The sequence below is a fragment of the Callithrix jacchus genome, chromosome 5, assembly GCF_049354715.1.
Source record: "Callithrix jacchus isolate 240 chromosome 5, calJac240_pri, whole genome shotgun sequence".
In the NCBI taxonomy this organism is placed as follows: Eukaryota; Metazoa; Chordata; class Mammalia; order Primates; family Cebidae; genus Callithrix; species Callithrix jacchus.
In genome coordinates, this window is record NC_133506.1 from 15279365 (window position 1) to 15301725 (window position 22361).

The following is a 22361-nucleotide window of genomic DNA, read 5'->3' on the forward strand; positions in this document are numbered from 1 at the left end:
TCTGTAATAAAGATTCAAGGATTATTATTTCTTATCTATTTTGGTAGCTTCTGTTTATCTGTAACATTTCTCAGATAATGGACTCCAGTAGACGGCTCAGTTTTATTTTGTTTAATGAGATGTTGAGCTTGCTTTTCTTATTTAGCATATAAGTTATAGTAACTACTGATTTTTGAAGAGTCACATTTTTTCTTTCAATGAACCTATCTTTACTGAACTTTTTTCAGATTGCATAATGCTTGCTTTTTAAGACAATTTAGAACATCAAATTATACAAAAGAAAGTAGAATTTCCCTGAAATCTCACACTCTATTATGTATGCACATAATTTACATAATTTTATGTAAGAATCGAATATAATGGAATTCTTTCATATTACTTTGTAAAACTTTTTGGCATTATCTTGTAATACTGACCATGACCATAGCCTGCAACCCAGCAATCCCAGCCCTAGGTATACACCCTGGAGACACCCTTGCTCATATGCCCCAGGAGACATATACAAGGATGTTCATAACTGCCCCAAAGAAAGTGAAAGAAAAATAAAATCTCAGGACCCCAAACTCACTACACCGTAGAGAAAGTAAGCTCCGGGACTGAGTCATGCGAAAATGTCCTTCCTTTCATTCACAAAGTGATAGCTATAATTTCACATGCTTACTTCGTGTAAAATGTAGATTTACTGAGCACCAGATGAGTGCTTAACTTTTTCTTCTATTCCCTTCTTTTCACACGCAAAATGTAGATTCTCTGAATGCTAATCAGACCTTCACAAGCTGTAACCACTTGCTTTCTTGACTACCCACCCTACGTTTTTTTCTTTTTTTCTCTCTCTCCTGCTTACTCTTTCTCCTTTAAATATTGAAATCCCCAAGCCCTTAAGCTTTTTTCCTGGAAAATACACAAGCTCCCCAAGCGTTTTTTGGGAAAAAACACGTCATAGGTTCTACTGCGACTTGTGTTTCTTTTTCCCAGGCATGCCCTCAACCTCGGCAAAATAAACTTCTGATTGATTGAGATCCGCTTCCATCACTTTTTGGTCTACTGAAGGAACAACACACCTGTCCATCAATAGGACTAGAGGTAAGTAATTGGTGGTGTAGTCATCACCAGACAATCGTGCCTTTAATCTCATGTGATATTTCTTTATCCTGTTAGGGTTTTCAATCTTAAACTCTCTCGTGCGCTATTAATATTGTAAAACGTGTGTTCTTTTTATTTTTGTTTGTCTTAGAACTACAGTGTCAGTATTAAAATTTCCCCCCTTTTTAAAGGAATATTGTGCTCCTTTCCTAAAGTTTGTACAAATTCATTCTTCAAGTTCAGGAATGTTACCAGGGAATGCCAGGTTTCATTTCTTCAGCTCCGTCGGGAGCTCGTTTCTCCTTTAGCCCTAAAGAAACTATCTTGCTTCCACTTAGGGTAAATTTTTTCTATTATTTAATTATTGCGTCTTCCTCATTTGTTCTTATTAATAGCATTTTAGAGTTTCTGGAGTTGCACTCCAGCTTGCCTTTGGCTTACCTCGTAATGGCCAAATCCTTGTAAATTTTTTGTGTTTAGAGATGTTTAATACACCAGGTCTTCCTGCGTGTTATATCTGGTCTGTTCTTCCTGCCAATATTTCTCCTGAATTATTAAATTTGATAATAATTTTTTTCAAGATAACTTTATGTTTTTTAATTTAAAAATCCCCTTACATCTTTTTATTCATTGACTTACCCAGTTTAGATTATTAGTTAAAGTTGTTATCTGTTTCCTGGAATGGTTATTTTTGTTAGAAGCTACTTATGGAGGGTGATGGGACCCGTATCTTTCTTCTTCTGACTTCTGGGTTCACCTCACTTTATTATTATTTTTCTGCCTGCCTGTGAATGACTCGCCCTTAAGTAAATATTTGATATCCAGCAGGAGCTTCCAGGAAAAAGAAAATCATACTTATTGGTGACAGATGAGAGGAATTCCCATTAAAGTGTTAAACGAGGCAAGGATAGTTGCTACCATGGTCACTGTGCTGGTGACCACAGCCAAAATAATGTAACAAGAAAGAAATTAGGTACACTGAATAGAAATGAAATGAAAAAACACAACATTATTTACTGATGATATCTTCTGCCCAGAAAATGTAACTATATCAACCAAAATATCGTTAGAACTAGTAAGATAATTTATCGAGATAGTCAGATCTAAGATTAGCCCACAAATCTCAATTAGTATTCAATAGGAGTAATAAATGTTACAAAATATCTAGAAATAAACCTATCAAGAGATAAGTATAAGGTATAACAAGAAGAAAACTATGAAACCCTACAAAAGGGAAAAAAAGATTTTGCATTGCAAAAATCTTAGATAAAATTCCATATTATAAATATTTGAGTTCTCCATACATTATGCTATAAATTTGATGCAATTACAAATAAAATTCACATTGGAAATTGTTACATAATTTAGAGAAACTATATTTGAATCTCATCTGGAAGAGAAAAAAATAAAGATTAAAATAGTGAAGGTACTTTTTATAGAAAAACATAAGAAGGCATTACTTTCCTGGTCGGATATCATAAGTTATTCTAAATCTTCAGTCATTAAAACAAGGTGGCAATAATTTTAGAGAATATGGAAGAGTCATATAAACTAAATAGACCAAAGCAGGCCTATTTTCAATAGGAAATTCAATAAGTAATAAAGATGACATTTTAAATCAGAAACTGGCCAGCTGTGGTGGCTCATGCCTGTAATGTCAGCACTTTGGAAGGCCGAGGTGGGCAGATCACCTGAGGTCAGGAGTTTGAGACCAGCCTGGTCAACATGGTAAAACGCCCGTCTCTACTAAAAATACAAAAAAATTAGCCAGGTGTGGTGTCTTGTGCCTGTAATCTCAGATACTCTGGCGGCTGGGGCACGAGAATCAGAGAATCACTTGAATCCGAGCAGCAGAAGTTGGCAGTGAGCTGAGATTTCGCCATTGCACTCCAGCTTGAGTGATAAAGACTCCGTTTCAATCAAAAAACAAAACAAAACAAACAAACAAATAAAAAAAAAAACAGAAACGGAAACAAAAGGTTGAATTGTAAAGTATACTGAGGTTATGAATTCTGCATTTAGAAGGAAAATAAATTCAGCTAACGATTTCAAATTTGTGGCAGATCAGGTTCTTTGGGAAGGAGTTTATGAGACGGAGATGTGTTGTCAAAAGGTTTTTTGGGGAGCTGCTCTTTAGATTGACACCTGGGGAAACTTGAAGGAAGCAGCAGTGGGCCCTAAGAAATGAGCTGCAATTCAGGCTCAGTTGAGGCCTGGGCCAACCCTAAAGGGACCCGTGAAGCTGGGGTGTCCCTTTAGAGCTGTCCAGCGCTGGGGTCAGAGGCCCCGCATTTATAGTCCCACACGGATCAGTCATTGGATGTGGGCTGGCCCCAAGAAGGGAGCATGAACTTGGGTGAGGCAGCTCTCCCCTACTGAGAGGGTTCACGCTGCAACACTCACAAAATGAGTTCCAGATGTAGTTAAAAACAATGGTAGGAAACTATGATATGGGGTGTAAGCTTTTTAAAAAGTAGAATATATCACAATCTAGGGTAAGAAGGCATTTCGAATGATAGACGAATTCAACAACTAAAAAATTGAGAAAGCCTGTAAACATATTTTCACATGAAGAAAGCCAAATGGCACACTGGGAAAAAAAATTTTGCAATGTGTTTTAATCAGTGTGTGATGCACGAATGTAACAAAAAGAAGCTTTCCTTTTCATTCTCAAGAGACATCCTTGAAATTTTTTATTCTTTTTTTTGAGACGGAGTCTTACTTATTGCCCAGGCCGGAGTGCAGTGGCGCAATCTTAGCTCACTGCAACCTCAGCCTCCTGGGTGGAGCCCACCACCACTCCTCGCTAATTTTTATATTTTTAGTAGAAAAAAGGTTTCACCATGTTACCCAGGCTGCTCTCAAATTGCTAACCTCATGTGATCCACCCGCCTTGGCCTCCCAAAGTGCTAGGATTACAGGTGAGAGCCATCGCGCCCAGCCTCTCAAAATTACTGAGTAGAAGCTTCAGTGGTCCCCACAACTTTTCTGTCCTATGTTCATGTGAAGTCAAAAAGACACCCTTGGCAGGGCACGGTGGCTCACACCTGTAATCCCAGCACTTTGGGAGGCCGAGGCGTGTGGATCACGAGGTCAAGAGATCGGGACCATCCGGGTCAACATGGTGAAACCCCGTCTCTACTAAAAATACAAAAAATTAGCTGGGCATGGTGGCGCGTGCCTGTAGTCCCAGCTACTCGGGAGGCTGGGGCAGGAGAATTGCCTGAACTCAGGAGGCGGAGGTTGCGGTGAGCCGAGATCGCGCCATTGCACTCCAGCCTGGGTAACAAGAGCGAAACTCTGCCTCAAAAAACAAACAAACAAACAAACAAAAAAAACCCTTATTTTAGTTCAGGATATTAATCAGCACTTCAAACTTCCTTCTGAGACAAGATTTCTCCCCCTCATCATCAGCTCTGTGTTGCTGCCATTAGAGACGGGGATGTAGTTGGCTTCTGTTTGTTCTTTTATTTCTTCCTCCCTGATACCCCCTAGCTAGCTGTGGTTTTAGACTCTGCCTAGCAGAAAAGAGTGGATAGGAGGAGGGAGAGGTGACGAGATGGAGCTGGAAAGTTTCCATTTTGCTGGGGATGGGTTCTGTCACCGCTGACTTCCTGTGTTCTGGGGCTGGCTGATACTTAAACGGAACTCTCTCACGTAAGACATTTGGCAGGGTTTTTGGATACCCCAGTGGCCTCTCTCAACCCAGCCACAGCATTCACACCTTCCTGGTCGATGCCTCCAGTTCACTGGTGGACCACACCTCACACTCTTGCTGTTAGAGCGCCTGAATTCTCCCAGGTCGTTTTTAGCACAGTTGAGAAAGACACTCACATTCTTAGACCCACTGTGAATGGAAAAATATTTATTTCCCAAATGTAGCCCTTTACAGTCTAACTAATTTGTCACCTTCTAGACATCTTGAACAAGAGGCAGATAGTAGTCTGCTTTTTCCTACTTGCAACCGCCTGGAGGATGGTGCTCACGAGATGTGAAGAGAAGGGAGGAACTTTGCTGGTTCTGCAGGGCCAGGGCTCAGGCAGGATAAGTCACACCAGGCAGAGTCTCTGTTAAGTAACCCCTTATAAATCCCTGCCCACGTTCTCAACCTACCGTGGACAAAGTCTTTTTTTTTTTTTTTTTTTTTGAGAGGGAGTCTTACTCTATCTCCCAGGCTGGAGTGCAGTGACACAATCTCAGCTGACTGCACCCTCCACCCTCTGGGTTCAAGCAATTCTTCTGCCTCAGCCTCCTGAGTAGCTGGGACTACAGGTATATGCCACCATGCCAGGCTAATTTTTTTATTTTTAGTAGAGATGGGGTTTTCACCATATTGGCCAGGCTGGTCCTGAACTCCTGACCTTCTGATCTGCCTGCCTCAGCCTCCCAAAGTGCTGGTATTACGGGCGTGAGCCACCACGCTCAGCCCTAGATAAAGTTTTTCTATTTGTTTGTTTTAGATTCAAGTGTGTTCTTTTTGAAAACATCCTATCACAACATATAACTGAAAAGTGATTACTATCCAGAACTCATAAGGAGCTTCTACAAATCAACAAGAAAAAGACAAACAGCACAGTAGAGAAATGTGGGAATGGTATATACAGACAGATACAGAGGTATATACAGACAGATACAAAGAAAAGATGCTCAAAGTCACTGGTAATCACCAGAATAGACCTGAACTCAACTGGCACTTGGATTGTCAAAATTAAAGAGATTTAAAGCATCTAGTTTGGCAAAAATGTGGGGAAGTAGACAGCCTCATGCACTGTAGTGCGAGTATGAATTGCCAATTTGACAAGGGCTACGAAAATTTTGGGAAAATGTTATTTGGCTGTACAATTAAAAATTCAAGTCCTCATACCCTTCAATCCATTAAAAGAGACTATATTAAGTTTTCTAATTATGAGTGAAAATGGATCATCAGGGATCAGGAAAATATGCACAGTTGTAAAACAGAGATTTATTTTTGTGCACATCTGATTTGTGATTATTGAAGTGTTTGCAGCACGTGTCTTACCCAAGTTTTTATGAGAATATATTCCCACAACGCTTACCCAGTTAAGTTTAAGAAGTTGCTTCATTTTATTATTGTTTTGCAATAACTCAGTTCCACAAATACAACATTTGTTTTACAAAGCATAAAATGATTTCATCATCAAACGCTTCTTTGCTCTTTCCCAGGCTACTAGCTTTAGAGGAAGTAAGCAACACCTTCTTTTTTATTTTTATTTTTATTTTGTTTTGAGACAGAGTTTTGCTCTTGTTGCCCAGGCCAGAGTGCAATGGCACGATCACCTCACCGCAACCTCTGCCTCCCGGGTTCAAGTGATTCTCCTGCCTCAGCCTCCTGGGTAGCTGGGATTACAGGTGCCCACCACCACGCTGAGCTAATTTTGTATTTTTAGTAGAGACAGGGTTTCTCCATGTTGGTCAGGTTGATCTCAAACTCTCAACCTCAGATGATCCACCCGCCTCAACCTCCTAAAGGCCGAGCCATCATGCCCGGCCAACATCTTCTTTTTTTTTTTTTTTTTTTTTTTTGAGACGGAGTTCGCTCTTGTTACCCAGGCTGGAGTGCAATGGCGCGATCTCGGCTCACCGCAACCTCTGCCTCCTGGGTTCAGGCGATTCTCCTGCCTCAGCCTCCTGAGTAGCTGGGATTACAGGCACGCGCCACCATGCCCAGCTAATTTTTTGTATTTTTAGTAGAGACGGGGTTGCACCATGTTGACCAGGATGGTCCCGATCTCTTGACCTCGTGATCCACACGCCTCGGCCTCCCAAAGTGCTGGGATTACAGGCGTGAGCCACCGCGCCCGGCCCAACATCTTCTTAACAATCATTTTATTACCATTTGGGAAGAATTATAAAATTACAGAATTAGACAAGCAAGACATTTATTTAAACCCTGGTTTAACCATTTCACTAGGTCATCACCTATATTCTTTTGAGATTAAATACACTGGATTAAACTCTAATTTTCACATTAAAATTGTTTCCATAACTCTGAAATTAAAATCATTTTATTTTTACAGCCAATCCATATTAAAATCATCTTCTGTTTAAGAAAGTGTCTCCGTGGCCCATTTTCCCTTCCTTAGAGTTGTCCTTCTAAGGGAACTTGGGCCTCAACAATCATGTTATTATTACTACAGGACCCTGTCCAACCTATTTCTGCAGCTAATTGGATCTTGATGTTCAGGCGACCCAAGATATGTTAATCAAAACGTCTCTTTTCAGTATCTGGGAGTAAGATCGAGACACTAAAGAGTCTGGATTCGTTGCTTGAACAGGAAACAGAAACTCAAGAGAGTTAGAGATGTGCATTCAGAAGGAGGTCAAATCATTCAGCAGAGAGGAAAAATAAAAGCGGATGCACAGAGAGAAGTTGAGAGGGAGACAAATTACAGCTGCCTACTCCCCTGTAATGATTTACTCCATAATGGTTCATAGTTGTTTTCTTTGTATTGGAAATCATCACTATCAGTAATAACATTGATTGAGCAGGTATTGTTTGCCAGGAACTATTCTAACCACTTTACATATGAGACACTGTCTGTTTCAATCTCTATAGCAGCCAGATGACTAAGGACTCTTACAACCCTGTAAATGGTGGCAGAGTTTATCCACTTGTGGCCTCAGAACTAGTAATGCAAACAGCAACAATCTGAACCCAGGCTGAATGACTCCAGAGCCTAGATTTGCTCTCTCCTTATCTCTCTATCTTAGCTTTTCCTTTAATTTTTCTCCTCCGTTTATTTTGAAAATTCCCTCTTGTGTCTAATATTTTCTTTAGCATCACTCCCTCCCACCCAGCCAGGATAAAATTCCCATCACGTTTTGCTTTGAGTTGTCGGATTATTTTAGTCTCCTTTAACCTGAAATATACCCCGATGTTTTTGTTTTTGTTTTGTTGTTTGTTTGTTTGTTTGTTTGTTTGCTCCCTGTCCCATCCTGTTCACAGTTATCTACTGTTGCATAACAAGCTACCCCAAAGCTTAGCAACTTCATGCCGTTAAAAAACAACCATTTAATTATGGTCATAGATCCTGTAAGTCTAAAAAAAAAATGGACCGGGCACAGTGGAGATGGCTTATCTTTGCTCTATGAGACCTGGTGCTTCAGCACCTGAGTTACTGGAGGCTGGAATCCTCTGGGGTATTCTTCGTTGACATGTCTGGGGCTTGGACTTGGATGATTCTAGGACTAGATTCAACTGTGACTATCGCTTGGATCACTCACACATGGTTTTTTCATGTGGCTTAGGTTTCCTTACAACATGGTGGCCAGAGGGTAGTTAGCCATCTTACATCAGCTCCTGGCTTCGTGACCACGTATTCCAACACTACATTTAGAAGCTGCAAGGCCTTTAATGAGCTAGCCTCTGAGTCACATGCTGTCACTTTGCCTCTGCTGTGTTGATCAAAACAGTCACAGAGGAGGGAATACAGACCCTCCCACCTCATATATTATTGGGAGTAGTGTCAAATAATTTACAGTCACTTTTTGTGTTTTGTTTTTGTTTGATGGTAGTTTCCCTCTTGTTGTCCAGGCTGGAGTGCAATGGCGCAATCTTGGCTCACCGCAACCTCTGCCTCCCGGGTTCAAGCGATTATCTTGCCTCATTCTCCTGAGTAGGTGGGATTACAGGCACCCACCTCTATGCCTGGCTAATTTTTCTGTATTTTTAGTAGAGACGGGTTTCTCTATGGTCTCGAACTCCCAAACTCAGGTAATCCACCCACCTTGGCCTCCCAAAGTGCTGGGATTACAGGCATAAGCCACCATGCCCAGCCCAGCCATGTCCCATTACTGGGTATATATCCAAAGGATTATAAATCATTCTACTATAAGGACACATGCGCACGAATGTTCATTGCAGCACTGTTTACCACAGCAAAGACCTGGAACCAACCCAAATGCCCATTGATGATAGACTGGACAGGGAAAATGTGGTGCACATACACCATGGAATACTATGCAGCCTTCAAAAATGATGAGTTTGTGTCCTTTGCAGGGACATGGATGAATCTGGAAACCATCATTCTCAGCAAACTGACACAAGAACAGAAAACCAAACACCACATGTTCTCACTCATAGGTGGATGTTGAACAATGAGAACACATGGACATAGGGAGGGGAGCATCACACACTGGGGTCTGTTGGGGGGAAATAGGAGAGGGACAGTGGGGGGTGGGGAGTTGGGAGATAAATTTAATTAAAGAAAAAAGCTACCACAATATCCTTGATATCTTTGAAGCATCCGGGCCAATTAAGCCAATTTTGAACTCTCATATCATCTTGTTACCTTTTACTAGTTATCCTGTTAACGTTCCAATTTTTATTTTCTAACTCTAGTTTGAAGTGGATTTCTGTTAAAACTTAAAGTGCTGTAAACAATAATGAAGAATATTTCAAATGTTTTAATTGTGCTGAACTCTAGGTATATTGTGCTAGTAACAAGCAGGCAGGTCTTCAACAAAACTGCTGTTTATTGTTGAAGATAAAGGCTATAACCTTCACTTGCTCACATCACCAAATTAAAAAACAACGTGTAATGCCTGTAACCCAGAAGGAATATTGAACCATAGCATCTTCTCGCATGCATCACAGCCCATTGCAGGGAGAAAAAGAAGACTGGTGTGCCATTCTTTTTTTTTTTTTTTTTAAGTTCTTGGATATACATGCTGAACGTGCGGGTTTGTTACATAGGTGTACATGTGCCATGGTGGTTTGCTCCACCTGTCAACCCATCATCTAGGTGTTAAGCCCCATATGCATGAGGTATTTGTCCTAATGCTCTCTCCCCTTTCCCCCCACCTCCAAGAGGACCTGGTATGTGATGCTCCCCTCCCTGTGTCCCTGTCTTCTCGTTGTTCTGCTTCTACTTATGAGTGAGAACATGCGGTGTTTGGTTTTCTGCTCCTGCATTAGTTTGCTAATGATAATGGTTTCCAGCTTCATCCATGTCCCTGCAGAGGACATGAACTCATTCTTTTTTATGGCTGCATAGTATTCTATGGTGTGTACATGCCACATTTTCTTTATCTAGTCTATCACTGGTGGGCATTTGGGTTGGTCCCAAGTCTTGGCTATTGTAAATAGTGCTGCAATAAACATAGGTGTGTGGTGTGCCATTCTTTTAACAAAAATTAGAAGGATATGAAATTCTCAACCAAGAACAATTTTTTAAATAAGGTTTGTTGATATATAAATACATAATTTACATATGGTAAAATTCACCCTTTTTGGTATGCCATTCTGTGAGTTTTGACAAAATAGAGTGTATAGTCAGTTCTGGAAACATCCCCACAGTTAAGATATAGAACAATTCCATTTAGTTCAAATAATTCCCTACTCTGTCTTCACAGTCAATTCCCTTTACCCACTCTTAGTCTCTGCAACTACTGATCTCATTTTTTATACTGTAGTCTAAAATTTTCCAGAAGGCCATATCTACAGAATCAAACTGCATGCAGCTGTTTGGGTTTGGCATTTTTCACCTCAGCAATACATTTGAGATGCATTCACATTTGTTGCATTTATTCGTAGCTCATTCTCTTTTACTGCTGAGTTGTATTCCAGTGTACAAATGTAAGCAAGATTTCCATCCATTCTCCCACCAAGGGAAATTTGGGCTGATTTTAGCACACAACATTTTTTTTTTTAATAGTAGGCTTGGGTAAAAATGAATCTTGTTACAGAGTCTTCACATTTCCAGGTCACTCTGAGTGTTTTATTAATAAACTTTAGAAATCATCGGTCTGAAAAGAATGATGAAACATTTGAAGGAGCATTGGTCTTTTTCTAATCAATCTTTTCCCACTGAATTATTTCCAGTTTGATGCAATTACGCCTGTTTCTCAACAAGCGCGATTATGGAAAGTGTTAAAAGAGGATTATGTTCTGATTGGTGACAGCTGGCTTCATAACAATTGGATGAACAACAGATTATCCAAGTGTATAACTTTAAAAAATTGAGCCAGGAGCTGGGTCAGAGGATGAAACAAACACCCTCTTTGGCTGACTTTGAAGCTTTAGGTCCTCAAATGATGCTGTTGCTTGGGCAATTGTGGACTTGCTGCGGAATCAAGAAAGAAGAGGCAATGGGAGGCACTAGAGAGAAAGAGCATGATGAATATACTTCTGTTTTTTCCGTTATCCACCTCCCTTTCTGCAATAATCAGAGCGAGTCATTTCACATGCTGTACATGATTTCAATAGGTTAGAAACTAATTTTCAATCCATTAAATATGAGTCCATGTCAGCATTGTCTCCGTGACCCCTTGCCTTTAAAACAACAGAGAACAATGCTGCCTCGCTGATTTTCTCCTGCTATTGTATCATTTGGCATAAAACAGGTGTGACATAGACGCTTCATTGTCAGCTCAACATAATGTGCCTGCACAATTTTCTAATTTCACTGTCAATGAAGCAATTTTTTCTCCTTTGTCAAAAAGCTCTCAAAATCACTGTAATGCCAATGCATATTAAATTTAAGTCAAATAGTACATTTGTCTCTCTCTCTAACTTTAAATCTTTAAAAAGCAAAATCTGAAAAATTAGAGATGAGCCCTGGTCTGAGTCACTCTAAGGTAAATTTCTCTGGTTTTGTGACAGTCAATATTTCTAAAAAGAATAAACAAATAATATGAAAAACAATTTAAAGTTCTTCATTGTGTTTGAAGTCTCAAGTCTTATGTCTTTTATTTATTTCCAGTTCTCTTCTTTTTATACTAATCTTTTCCTTAGAGGAGTTTCCACTGAAAAATGAAATAAGCATCAATTTGGATTCACACACCAACCATCTGTTTTCCTTGCCCACCTAGCTCCCTAATAATGCTACTTCCTTAGGACCTCTCATGAGCAGTGTATGGTGAGATACATAATTAGACACTTACAGAGTTATTCAATTACCTCAGCCAGGATCACAAAATGCACACTTCTTTGTCTACACTGATCATTTTGTGTGCGATGAATGGGAATGAAAATAGATTCCATTATTGTTATTATATATGCAAGTTAAGGGTCCAAAAGAGAAAACACAGAAGCACAATGAGGAAATGAAACGACAACTGGGGACTCTGGGGTTACAAATTAATGTTTCAAACTGTATCTGACAGTGGAGGACTCAACTGCTGAAAGAAGAATTGTTTTTTCTTCCTCTTCTTCTTTTTAAATTGTACTTCAAGTTCTGGGATACATGTGCTGAAAGTGCAGGTTTGTTACATAGGTACACATGTGCCATGGGGGTTTGCTGCACCTGTCAACCCATCTTCTAGGTTTTAAGCCCCGCATGCATTAGCTTTTGTCCTAATGCTCTCCTTCCCCTTTCCCCCTAACCCCCGACAGGCCCTGGTGTGTGATGTTCCCCTCCCTGTGTCCATGTGTTCTCGTTGTTCAACTCCCACTTATGAGTGAGGATATGGGGTATTTTGTTTTCTGTTCCTGTGTTAGTTTGCTGAGACAGTGGCTTGAGAAGAGGGTGTTTTGAGAGAGAAGAGGCTATTTGAACATTCACATTGTGAGAGAGGTCTTGAGAAGAGTCACAGAGTGAGGAAGGTGGGTTGAGGGACCTAATACTTCTAGCAACATTTCTCTGACTACCTTTCTCTTCTTCAACTTAGCAGACAAAGAGGGACTTTCAGATATGCTGGAGATTGCCGGTGGCTTTAATAATGTGTTAATATCATTCAATCAAAAATAGTTATCATAAACCTGTTATATATTTCCAGGGACTATTTTATGCATTGAGGTTTTCATCATAAGCCAAAGAACACAAAATCCCTGTCTTCATGGAGCTTACATTTGAGTGGACAGAGATAGTTAAATGAGCGAAACTTTTAAATGACATAGGTAAGAATATCAGTAATTAAAATAAAGTAAGGTAAAGAGGTGGCAGAAAATTTGCTGTTTTAAATAGGGATATGAGGGTGGGTCTCTCTGATGAGATGATATTTAAGCAGAGGCTTAAAGGAAATGAGGAAGCAAACTTTGCAGCTATCTCTGGAGAGAGAGCATTTGCTGCAGATGAAAGAGTTTGGGGCAGAGGCTCTGAGACTGGAATGAGCTTCATATATTTGAGCAGCTGCAAGGAGACTCTGAGGCTGATGTTGATTAGGAAAAGCAAGAGTGGTGGATGATCAGACCAGAGCATAGCAGGGACCCTGCGTTGTGGCGTTTAAACTCTCCATTATTTCCAACTCACCCAACTCATCAAGTCAATCTGACAATTGTACCTTAATAGAAGAGTTATTTTGTGATGAAGTTGCTTCACGTTCACAGTTTGACGGCTGTGCTTCAGCCTCGGATCTCAATGTTGAGTAAGACATCGATTCTTTACTCTTACCTATAAAATTTCAATTGAAGAACAACATACATGTTGAAAAGGGCAAAACTTCTATGTGTGAAGCTTGGGGAATGTTCACAAACTGAACACATCCACATAGTTAATATCCAAATCAAGAAACAAAACATTATTCTACCTCTCAAGGGCAACCACGGTTCTCACTTCTACAGTTTGTATTACATTTACCTCTTTTAGAACTCTATAGAAATGGAATATAATATGTATTCTTTAGCATCTGACTTCTTTTGCTCATAAGATCCACCTATGTTATTGCACGCAGTTATATTTTGCCATTTCTCCTTGCCTTGTGTAAATTATGTTGTAAATACATCATAACTTATTTATTCATTCTGATATTGGTGGGCATTAGTACTTTTTATTTTAAGCTATTACAACTGTGCTATGAATATCCTTGTCCATATTTTTTATGAACATATGTGCACATTTTGGTAGGCATTTAATTAGGAGTCAAATTTGTGGCTTAAAAGATATGAGTAAGTTTACCTTTAGTAGATTATGCTCAATAGTTTTCCAAAGTTATTTACCAACTTTTTTCTCCCATTAGTAGTGTGGGAGAATTTCTATTAGTCCATCTCAGACAAGTGGTATTGTGTCCTTTTCATTTTAGCCATTCTATGCAGAGGTATGTGGTTGTAATTTTTTTTCTTTTTCTTTGCTTTTTTTCCCTCAAACATAGTCTCTTTCTGCTGCCAGACTGGAGTGCAGTGGTGTGATCTCAGATCACTGTAACCTCTGCCTCTGAGGTTCAAACAATTCTCCAGCCTCACCCTCCCTAGAACTTGGGACTACAGGCATGTGTCATCACACCCAGATAATTTTTAGTAGAGATCGGGTTTCACCGTATTGGCCAGGCTGGTTTCAAACTCCTGACCTCAAGAGATCCACCTGCCTCAGCCTCCCAAAGTGCTGGGATTACAGGTGTGAGCCACTGCACCTGGCCTCCTTTGATGATTTATAAAGTTTGTCACCTTACATTTTTGCTGGCAACCAAGTGTTTATTTCTGAAAAATAGCTTATTGGTAATTTCAAAAGTGGCTGTGGGAATTATAAACGGAAATAATAATAGTACCCACATCACAGGGTGGGACAGGACTGCATGAAAGTGTCCTTGTGAAAATACTTAATATGATGCCAAACAGAGAATAAAAGCTAAAATAAAATTGTGTATTATTATCTTTATTTTATGAGATAAACAAAGAACAGGCTCAAAATATGATGGAATCTTTGGTACTAAATATTCCATTTGAAGAAATCCAGAAGCACTACTGGGTAGAAACAAAAGATGAATCACTCTGATAGAACCAATAGAAAAAAATGGCACTGGAACAGAAATAAGTGACTCAAAATAAGTTCAGAGGCTGCACTCTTTTTATTTTAAATTATAAATTCAGTGCTAAATACCAAAGTAAGCATCAACATAATGAACATAATGACATTAAGGCTTCAACCTCAACAGCTTCTATGCACATTAGGTTCGATTATTGACATACTTTATTGAGCTAGATATTTTCATCTTTGGCCTGTGAATTCATACTTTTGAACATTAGGTAAAATGCATTTTTTTTTTATATTCAGTGCAATTCATCTGAGGCCTATTTTTACAATTTATCAACATTATGTGTCAATTGAGTCATTAAGTGGAGTCTGGCCTGAATTAGGCCAACCCAAAGCATAGGTAGAAGGAACAGGAATCAGCATGGTGGAATGTTAATACCAAAACTTTGTATCTGATCCCAGTGTTAAAGAACAAGAAAGATTTAATGGCGTCAAAGGCAAAACGAGGCACTAGAATAATAGCAATAAAAGGACAGGCACAAATATTGCACGTTAGGTGCAAGGAATAATACAGTCTGGAAATAGAGGTGTGTAGTAGGAAGTAGAGGGATGAAGGCTGCAAAGGTGTGAGGGAGCAAGTTTATGAGGGGTCTTGACTTCATGCTGAATTTGTTCTGTAGCCCTTAGGAACTTGTGAAATGATTCTGAATTGAGAAATGAGGAATGACACATACATATTCTGGGAAGGTTACTTTAGGAATCTTACACATAATAGATGAAGTGGCATTTGGGTTAGGAGTGACAAAGTTTTAAACTGCAAGAGAAGGGTTGATATATGATGAGAGCCCGACTATGGGTAATGACAGAGAAAGGCAAACGGGATGATTCATCTGAAATATGTTTTTGAAACGAACCTGATGACCTACTGAATGAAGAGAATTGAAGCTAATACTAATACTTCCTAATTCTAGAAAGTATTAATAGGACTGGATGAGGACCAAATTTAGGAAGAAAAGGGTGAATCTAGTTTGAAATTTGTTGATGTTGATAATGAAATCCTTTTGCGTTTGTTAATATGACAAGGATAGCAATTAAAAGTAATGAAAAACCAGAACCGGAAGAAATTTTGACTATACCTGAAGCATTTGTAGGAGCAAAGATAGATGAGAGAAAAGAAAGACAAACAGTAACAACGGTGGGCTTAATTTACAAGACAAACAGGTCTGGGCAATGAAATGATATATTAATATTCTGTAAAGATTGCAGGCACGATAGAAGACTAGAACACCTAGATTTTATACATAAATCTTTCTAGGTATACATAGATTCTCTTTCTTGGCATCTCCATTCCATCCCGATCTAAATGAGGAATCATCAGCACCATAATAAGAGAGGAATTAAGTGAAAGCATAATAATTAATCTGTATCTGTATTTTTAATACCCTTAAAATGAAAAAAATTGATCTTACAAATGAGACATACATTTAATGGGTCTTCTTATGCCATTCTTTTGTCAACTCTTTGTATTACTATAATTTATTCACTCAAAAAATATGTATTTTCAAATCTCGTACTATGTTGCAGGCACAATTCTAGCACTGGAATGTAGCAGTATGCTGCACAACAGACTGAGAATCTCAAAAAATTTAATGATTATCCAGAAAATAACTTCCCCCCCAAAATTCACAGTAACTTTATTATGTGTTTACTTTCTCCTTCCCCTTGTCAAGGACAACTACAGCTAAACATACCCATTATTGTAATATACCACCTGCATTAGGCTTGGCAATTGCCATAGGCCAAGGGACACCTGTCTCATAGAGATAAGTGGGAATTATGATTTCAGCATAACTCTGCTAACTGCAAAATGCTCAATAAACATTTAAAGTGCCTCTGTAATTCAGTAAGTGAAGCCTGTATTTTATGAATAGAATTTAATTCATGTTCATAACTGCTTTAATTTTTCACATGATGAGAGCTTTTGACATTGCACAGTTCATTTTCCCAGAAAGCACAGTGAGTCCTTAAAATAATTATTTAACTAACCTCTGAGTGAACTAGCTCTGCTGTCACTGCTAAAATTTGGATGTACTCATTGTATTAACAGGTTTTGGCTCATTTCTGCTTCTTTACTTCCATCTTTGAAAAATAGATCTTGCTCTCAGTGGGCTACGTTGTGAAAATATAAAAGGTATTTTTAAAGATAAATCCCACTGTTACTGCTATTATTTCCTCTTGGAATTTCATTCTGGAATTTAACATAGTTAAATCTAGATGGCATTGAGGATCTTCATCATTGTGAGAAATTCCCTTATATAATGTTAGCTAGCTCACACTGTTAAAACTGACTGGTATTTTATCTCAGTCCCAGAAAAGTTCCCAGGATTAGAAGCAAATACAGTACATGCTTTTCTTCAACTGATCATTAAAATCCAAAATGTTAACTACTAACATGTTTGTAAATTTGTATTTGAAAATCATATTTGGACACGTTTTGATCTTATTTGAACTATGGCCTCTGTGTGTTATAAATCTTACTTTGAAAATTCATTGTTATTTTTGCTTATTTTCTGCTACTTTGATGAAAACAATTCCTCACTTCAATAAGACAAATTCCTGCCAGAATATCAAGATTCACAAGTTACCCAAAACACTGTAATTTCACTGAAATAAAGTAAAATGTTTCAGAATAGCCCTCTGGAAGAAATCCAGAATTTAAGAAATAGTCTTAACTTGGATGAGCAAAATTTCTGTGCAATAGGATTCTGTTTCATTGTATTTATAGTTTACAGATGCCTTGAAATATGTTCTTTTCCTCTGAGAGAAGATGAAGAAAGCTAAATATCTATAGAAATTCTGGAGAAAGTATGTTTTAAGCAAAACTGTCTATGTGGAGAGAAAAAGAATAAAAATAAAATGAACAGATTTTTATTTTTCTCAGCACTGACTAGTTTCCTTGAAAAGGTTCCAGTAGGGGAAATCATAACATAAAATTACAAATAAGGTAGCTTGCTAAAAATTATTATGCATGAAAAACTTCCTCTACAGTGTGTTCCAGATGAAAAGAATTTATATCTGTGTTTCAATGTTAGTCATACATTCACGGCATAATCCGTTCCGTTCCATTATGTATTCCACAACCTTGAGATTAGATCTTGAATCTTTTTATACACTAGAGCTCCAAGATTTTATTTGCAGTATTGGCTTAATTTTTTAAAACATATGAATAAGATGTTTTGTATGCATTTTTATTTTTAACACCATGCTGTATATATTCCAGGCACACCATGTCTATATGTGATGGTTGCATTAAGAAAAACATTGCATAGTCATGCTTAAAGAAATGAAATGCAGAGTTTACTTCTCACTCTACTGAAGGTCAAAGTTTATTTCTCACTTTACTGTAGTTCAAAGTTTAAACTTCTCACTTTGCTGTCGTTCTAAATTTATTTCTCACTTTACTGAACACTGCAAGATATAAACAAATCTTTTTAAAAATAAACCACCAAGAGTGTACTGGAGATGAGGCTCCACTGTGATATTTCTTTGAGTGAAAATCAATCATGTGACTAGATCTTCACAGACTTTAAAAACAAGCTGATTGAATGTGGTGTTTAAAATATCTGAAAAATATTGAGGCATGCATATTTTAACTTTGGCTTTGGATATTAAGAGTGAGCCCAAACCATCCTAACTGTGTAAACTACCACGTGGTTGACTGAAGCTATCAAGATGGTATTCCACAGTTTATGGCTCCCACCAGGCCACAGTATTTCCAGGCTCCAAGGTCAACAATCATCCAGTGCTTGTTCTCATAGCACCCGTCATTGGAGGAGGGTGTAGAGAGACTTATGTCCCTTTATTTTTTTCTGGGAGCTATAACGTTGCATGTTCAACTGCATCAACTTAGATAGACCTTCAGAGTTGCTGTTTCCCCGTATGGAAACCAAGGCAAGAAAGCCATCAAATGATTCTAAAATTAAAGAAAATAATTTCCTTCCACTGGGGTGTAAAACTTTATAAGAAATAATAAGATTTAGGTAGAAAAATATTTTCTATTTTAACTGGCTACATACACAGGACACTTCAGTGAATAGTTTGCAGATTCATTATTTTAGAAGCTTTAAATAGATAAAGCATAGCTCAAAAATATATTTGTGAATACTTTTCAAAATTATTTTATTTCTCATAGAAAAGTTTATACTGCCACTTGATTTGATTTTATACTGCTTTTTCTTATTTTCTAAGGATGTGAACTCTTTCAATAAAAATGAAGGACAAGTAAATTTGCCATTCTTATGTGTTAAACTTACATGTTAAACCTTAAATATGAAAACAACTATTTCCTTTATTTACAGTAAGACAAGCTAATGGTTTTGCATGTCTATTAAGTACATTCTACTGGGTTGCAGAAGTTTATATACAAATTTATTCATTAGAGTGAGGAAATGGATGAGAGAGTATATAAACAATAAGAGGTATGATGTGCTTATTGCAAATAGCTGGTAAAGACAATAAATACAATGCAAATTTAAAGGAGATACATTTCTTGAGGTTAGGCAGTCAGGGAGGGTTTTATGGGAAAGTAAAGAACAATGTAGCATTCTAAAGTGGAAAAACATTCTTTCATTCCACAGACTTTTTAAAAGTACCTCATGTACGCAGGGAAATCCGAAAACTACTGTGGGAACAATAGTGAAAAAGCATGGCTGTGGCATGAAGACACTTAGAGTCTGGTAGGTTCATCAGTTATTTATTGCCAGACAATGCTGAATTATGATAATCATAAACCTTGGTAGCATGCAATAGTAAGCATTTATTTAGTTTGCAAGCTCATGGTTTCAGATGATCTTGGCTGGACTCATTTGCTCCCACCTGGACTTGTTCATGTGTCTGAGGTCAGCTGTGGGTTGCTAGGGTTGCTCTGTGCATCTTGGTGGGGCCTGCTTATATGGATTGGGGCAGGGGGCAGGGGGAGCTGGCAGTTGGCAGATACCCTTGGTTGATGTAACTTGGGCATATTTCATTCTTTGGCAGGAAATCTTCTACTTACGTCACTTTGACTAATATCCCATTGGTCAAAACAAGTGACACGGTCACTTTCCAGAGTCAGAAGAGCAGGATATAGCAAGATTACAAGGCAAAGAGCTTGGCTACTGAAGGGTGCAAAGCACTGGGGCCTTTGATGCAATCTCTCTACCAACGTGACTGAAATGTGAACTACAAGATTTGAATGCTTAAGGAAGGGACACATTCACTTGGGAATTAAGAGTAGAATCAGGATAAATTCAATCTGTCGTGGGTTCATGAAAAAAATTTTCAAAGTAAATATTATTTGAGTAGGATTTTGAAAAAAGGGTTCTATGTGAGAAAATTTTAGTAGATTTAGTGGAGCAAAGACACAAGGGTCAGAAAGCAATCAGCCAAGCCAGTGACAAAAGGGACAGCAATTTGATTCCACCCTTAGTTTGGGGTAGGGAAAAATCTTGAGAACAAGATTTCCAACACAGACTCAAGTGAGAGTCTAAATTGCTTGGAATGCTTAGCTAAAGGAGTCTGGATTTTATTTGTAGACAACAAGAGTCTTAAAAATTTGCAGAGGTGTGCCTTTTCTCAGGATAGCTGATATCTGAAGTGGAACTTGTGTTCAGCTGTGTAAGTTTACTACTACTTATGCTCAATGTATTAATTAGATCTACCCAGAGCACCCCCACTACATGGAATTTCTTTAATAATGATATAAACTGAGGTAGAAAGAGTTAAGATGTTAATGGACACTGATGCATGCAATTTTGAAAGTGACTTCTGAAGTATGTTGTGGTTTATTCTTGTTTCATACACTGATTTTGCAAAGTCTTGAAATGATTTTAGGGCAAATAGAAAAAAATAAGACTACTCCAGATAAATAGGAATTGTAGTTACTAGTTAAAAAGTAGGAACTAGAACAAAATACAAAGAAACTTTAGAATAAGATACATCCTTTTATGTAATACAAGATCTAATGGGAAGAAAAAGCATATAGTTAAAATACGTTACAATACTTTTATGTGATAGAAGTGTTAGCAAGAGTTTTGGGATCCCTACTAAGAGAACTCTTATGTGATTAAATTTAGTGAACTACATCATAATTTCACTTGTACTTATTCTAGGACAGTCTAGCACAGAACTGTTTGGATTATGGAGTAGATGCCTTCAGTTTACTGTCGACAACCTTCAGATCTTATCATTTCTGTGTCCACTGGCCTACTTTCAGCTGCACGTATCTGCATCACTTCGCTGGAGAATGTTCTCCAAAGCTGCTGATGTCCTTACTGCTTCACTGCCCATGTACATGGTGGTCTGAAAATGACAAGAAAAGAATGCCCATAAAGAAAGGCCTCAATCAATGATTGAAGGAATTGGCATGTAATAAATGTCTTGCTCCTCAATTGGGGTAACTCTTGAGTGGGTGTTCTATATTGTCTCCTAAAGTTCTTCAGCAAAATTGATTTTTCAATAAACTCACAATGGTTATTTGCCAGATAGCATACCATTTATTGACTTCCTTCTCCTCCATCTCTCACTTCCCCACTTCCTTATGGATGCCTCCTGGATCACCTCTCAGGTAAGCTGCTTGCAATCAAATGCTTATCTTGGAGTCTGGTAATGCAGGAACCCAAATGAAGACATATGGGTTACATGTAATTAATTTTGTGTTAGCCAATGGAGCCATATTTGACTAACACTGAAAATGATGCATATGTGCAACAGTGATGGGAATGACTAGAGAACCACTGAGACACAAAAGCTCTCCCGAGCCACACTTGTACCGATTTTCTCTTTTAAGATGCCTAAGGCTCCACTTTATCTTCAGTAACAAATTAGGATAACATTATCTTTTATGGTCAATGATATTCCATTCCAGCTCATTCTAATACAATTTGGAGCCTACTGAAAGTGATTTTTTAAACATAGAGGGATTTATCCTGAAAAAATAAAATTTCCTTTGCATTGCTTTTGTTGTCTAGGCAGTTGTACCAAGCTTAAGGTGGAACATGATAACCAGAGATATGTTCCATAATTGGTGATAAGAGACAGACATTAGCATAAGTGAAAGACCATTTTTACTTGGTCTCTCACTTGGGACTCATTTTGTAGTCCATCTCAGCCACTAAATTTTCAGAAAGAATCACAAATTTGATTTTATAAATGATCTCAAGGGACACTCAGTAACGGCTATTTTTTTCTATTTTTTTTGGGGGGGGAAGTGATAGTAATTCCCACATCTCAAGCTAAAATCAGGGGAAGTAAAGGCAGGAGCTACAGGGTCATATATGTAAAATCTTATTCATTGGTCATAGTTAATTATCTTATTGCTTACTAATTATATAACTGGAAGAAAATAGTCTTTTAGTGCAAGAATCAAAACTGCTGTGGTTTTCTCAAAATGAATGCCCATATTAAGACAAAATACAATGAATTAAAAATTTTCCTCACTTTAACCCCATAAAATTATATTCCCAAATTATATTTTTTTACTGAGTAAAGCTCTCATACTTTCCAAGACAGTTTGTTTCTAGCCCCTTGCAGCTTCCTTATCAAAGCACATACAAGAATAGTGAGTAATGTATAGAACACGAAAATGTGGAT

The 22361-nt window shown here is 38.1% G+C and overlaps 1 long non-coding RNA gene across 1 annotated transcript in view; it reads left to right on the plus strand.

The window, feature by feature from the left end:
- LOC103792825 (uncharacterized) overlaps nt 1-21252 on the plus strand; it is a 32451-nt gene extending 11199 nt beyond the window's left edge. The window contains exons 2-4 of the long non-coding RNA XR_013536334.1: nt 976-1083; nt 19370-19468; nt 20882-21252. This is a non-coding gene — a long non-coding RNA (uncharacterized LOC103792825). The remainder of the gene's footprint in view (nt 1-975; nt 1084-19369; nt 19469-20881) is intronic.
- Nucleotides 21253-22361: the final 1109 nt, after the last annotated feature.